Genomic DNA, 4,388 nt, shown 5'->3' with positions numbered 1-4,388 from the left:
CATTGTGATTTATGTTAAAACCTAATCGCAACAGGGAACATTACTTCTGTGGGCGGCATGTCCCCCCCGCCAATCTGTGGATGGTTGGGCCATGGAGGAATTTATTCCCTGAATGTTCTGTTTGGGACTGAAACCTGGCCCCATGACAGGACTTGAGTATGGATCCTTGGACGGAATACAGAGGGAAAGTGGAAGTGTTAGCTGCTCAGTTGTGTCTGACTCTTTGTGACCTCATGGACTGTAGCCCACCAGGCTCCTCTGTCTATGGACTTCTCCAGACTAGAATACTGGAGTGGGTTGCTATCCCCTTCTCCAAGGGATCCTCCCGACCCAGGAATCAAACCTTCACCTCTTACGTCTCCTGCATGGACAAGTGGGTTCTTGACCACTAGCACCACCTGGAATAATTTTCTGGGAAAGTATTTCCTGAGAGCTCTGAGCTGTAGATCAAGGCCACCAGGGATTCACCTGCAGTGTCAAGTCTGACAGATCACCTGGTGGTGAGTGGAGGAATCCCAGTGGACCCAACGGTGTGTGCCCTTAGAAAGTCCGGGGGGACGATAGGGTCCAGTGCTGAGAAACACAGGAGAGGCCACAGCTGTTAGATAGAGGAGAGAGAGCTGCTTCTGTTCAAACTGTCCCCTCGCCCAAGTTGTTCCATTCAACACAACAGATAATTAGTACAGAGCGGGTGCAACTTTTTACCTGTCTCTTTACAGCATTTACTCCATTGCAGCCTGGAATAAAATTTGTCTATGATTCTAACAGTAATTTCTCTGTTTTCACCTTTCCACATCTACTTAACTCAAAGATAAGGCTGAAATTCTCAGAGTTCGAATGAGAGTTCCCGGACAGCTTTCAATGAGGGAGTCAAAAACTCCCCAGGAATGAAAGCCAGGCTCCTAGCTCTGTTCTCCGCTTGCTGAACTGGAATCTTCGCGAAGTTGTTCATAGGAGGAAGTCAGTGATGCCCACCTTGGGATCGGAAATCCGATATATATATAACACGCAGCTGCAGATGGCACTGAGCCTGCCGCGTCATTCTCTCCTTCCTCCTCAGCCACAGAACCAGGAGAACTGGAGAGGGAGGCATCAGCCGTGTGGACGAGGGAGGCAGAAGGCAGCTGAGCACGTCCCATTTTAAGAAGTTGAGAGCATCGTGATGGCGCTGTGGCTGCAGTGTTTACAGGAACCATCTGGGCCCCGGCGCAGGCGTGGAGGGTGTTGTATCCTGGTTCCAACTCTGCGGTTCACCTTCAGAATGACCTTGAGGGGGGCGTCTAGAAGAGGATGCTGACCGGGAGAGCGCCCTCCTAAAGCCCGCAGACAGGGCACGAGGAGCTGATGAAGCCTCCAGTCTTCTTTAAAGTTTGCCAAGGGCAAGATACATGATGATGTCATCCCTCACAGAGCAGTCAACTTATGTCCAGTCCAAGTGCATTTGTAGAAGTGAATGCAATTACCATCCTCGCCCCGCTTGACTCAAACAATTAAACCGCTAATATCCATTAGAAAAGCAGTGCTTTTTTATGGGATGAAGCAAGTTATTTTTAGAAGCAAATGAGTGCTGGAGATCTGCCCTCCCAGCACGTTTTACCGCCATGGATGTCCAGAGGAGTTAATGGCTTCGTTTTGGGGGAACGTGGCTTTTGTGAAATTCCTCAGCCACAGCTGTTCTCTGGAAGATGTATGTAACTGGGATGAAATTTCCTATGGGACATTGCGGTAAGTCCTGTTTTCACCACCTGGGAACCTCACAGCTGATGCACCCCCTCTCCGGTCACCGCAGAAGTGTCCTACCGTCTATTAATACCAGATGGTGCGGAAGATGAAGAAGAGATTGTGAGCCTGACAGCCTGTGGGTGTGCGAGGTGTGACAAAGAAATTGGCAGTTAAATGCTGACCTATGAGTTTGATGTTTTCACTGATATTTCTCTGCAGCTCAACACAGGAGATCAACTGAGCTCATATGCGCGGCGTGCTCAGTGGTGTCTGACTCCGTGCGACCCCACGGACTGTAGCCCGCCAGGCTCCTCTGTCCTGGGATTCTCCAGGCAAGAATACTGGAGGGGTTTATGGTGCTCCCCTCCAGAAGATCTGCCCGACCCAGGGATGGCACCCCCTGTCTTTTACGTCTCTTTCTGGCAGGCGGGTTCTTTACCACTGCACCACCTGGGAAGCCCCTTTTCTGCACAGAAGTACATTTTAAACAAACCTGACTTGTGAAATGCTAGACTGTGAAGTAGGTACATTAGGGAGAGATTTTTTTGGTGAGGTGCTTTTTCACATTATGAAAGAATTCTCAAACGTTTGACTGTTTTTCCTCCCCAAATTGAAATAGACTTTTTAGATTGTTATGGATTATAAAAGAAATACACACTTTTGGTAAGAACTTTTGAAAGCATACAACAAAGTACAAACAGAAAAATAAAAATAACCCTCAGAGGGGCAGGTACAGAGAACAATAGCAATGGAAAAGTGGACGGAAGTACCAATATGACAGAAACTCACAAACATGAGAACATTAGGAACTAATCTAGTTCAACAGAAAAGAAGTTTTTAGAAAAATATAGCAGAAGTTCATTCAATAAGAAATGGAACATGTTAATAGAATGTAATCATTAAAAAATCAATCAGTAATCAAAACCCCATATATTTTTTTTAAAAGCAGCGAAGTTCAAACTATTTAAATCTGCTTTTTTGCATTATATTCAAGGGCCAGAGAGTACCACTAGCTGTCAACAGAATGTTCTAGAGCATATGAAGACAGAGAATGCTGTCCAATTCATTCCTAATTAAAAACATTTTTAAAATTGTAAATTGTAGCACACATATAGAAATTGCATAAAGGAAAAATGCACAGATTGATAATTACTGTAATTCAAAATCATGACTGACCCTCACCCAATACTGCCACAGCCCCTGAGTCCTCAGGGCCTTTCCCATCAAAACACCTTCTCTTTTCCCTAAAGATAACCACTGTCCTGACTTTTAGGTTATCACATTCTTATTTGTCCTCATACTTTAATAATCTAAACATCCATTGCTGAATGCTTTACTTTTGTCCATCTGTGAACTTCGTGTGAATGCTTTGGGTGGAGGTCCAAGGCATGCCAGTAGGACTGGAAAAAGGGGAAACAATGAATAAGGACCAGAAAGAAGTAATCAGACTGTTATTGGTAAATGATATGACTTTCTACATAAAAAACCCACACTAACCCACTGAAGAGTTATTAAAATTAGAAACTTCATTAAGGCTTCTGAAAAAATATCTATGTGTCAAAATCAATTTAATTCCTTTAAAAACCAACAATCAGAAAGTTTAATTAAATAATGCTTTATTGTAATTGCCCTCCAAATTCACCCAAATAAAAACAAACTATATGGTACTTGGGGAAAACACCCAACCAAGGATATGTAAGACCTTTCTGGAAAAATCTTACAACTCTCTCAAAACACATCAATAGAAATGTAAATAAATAGTTATCACTTTTATACATGGAAAGACTGACTCTTAATAATGTCAATTCCCAATAAATTAATCTATAAATTCAATACCATTGAAATCTAATTGCAAGAAAAAAAGTTTTACTTTATAAGCTAATTAAAAAGCCATGTGGAAAGCGGCGAGTTTAAGAATGGAGAAGACAAGTCTGAAGAAGCAGGTAGCGGGAGATGCTTTGAAGATTTATTTTGTAGCTACAGTAATTAAAACAGTGTGGGAACTAGCTCAAGGGCAAAACCTTGATTTATAAACACACAAGACTGAGAACACAGAAGCAAAATAATGTGCAATGGACGCAACTTAATGGCAAGGTAGCCATATAAATCAGGTGGGGAATATGGACTATTCAATAAATGGTACTGGGACTATAGGATACCCATTTGCAAAAAATCAGAATTAAAATTAGACAATCTGCACAAAAATATATCCTAGGTAGACCAAAGACATAAGCAAACTTTAAAATTTGAAATGAAAATATCAGAGAATATCTAACCTCGGTATAGGGATGGATTTTAAATGAAAAGCATAAAAAATACAAGCCATAGGAGAAAATGAGGATTAAATCAATTGTCTGTAAGCAAAACTTCCATTCATAAAAAAATGAGAAGACAAATCAAAGATTGTGAGAGGTTTGTAAAGCATATAACTGATAAATATATTAAAGTATTTATTTAATATGAATGTTTACATATATTTAAGCAAATATACTTAAATATTTTAATTATATTTGATATATTAAAACTCCTTCAAAGCAATAAGCTGAAGACCAGAAACTTGATAGAAATTAACAAAGGGTATAGACAGATATCTGACTCTTTGCAAATCCATAGACTGTAGCCCACCAGGCTCCTCTGTCCATGGGATTTCCCAGGCAGGGATACTG

This window comes from Bubalus bubalis, chromosome 22, assembly GCF_019923935.1.
Source record: "Bubalus bubalis isolate 160015118507 breed Murrah chromosome 22, NDDB_SH_1, whole genome shotgun sequence".
Classification (NCBI taxonomy): domain Eukaryota; kingdom Metazoa; phylum Chordata; class Mammalia; order Artiodactyla; family Bovidae; genus Bubalus; species Bubalus bubalis.
Note: the sequence above shows the minus strand (reverse complement) of the source record.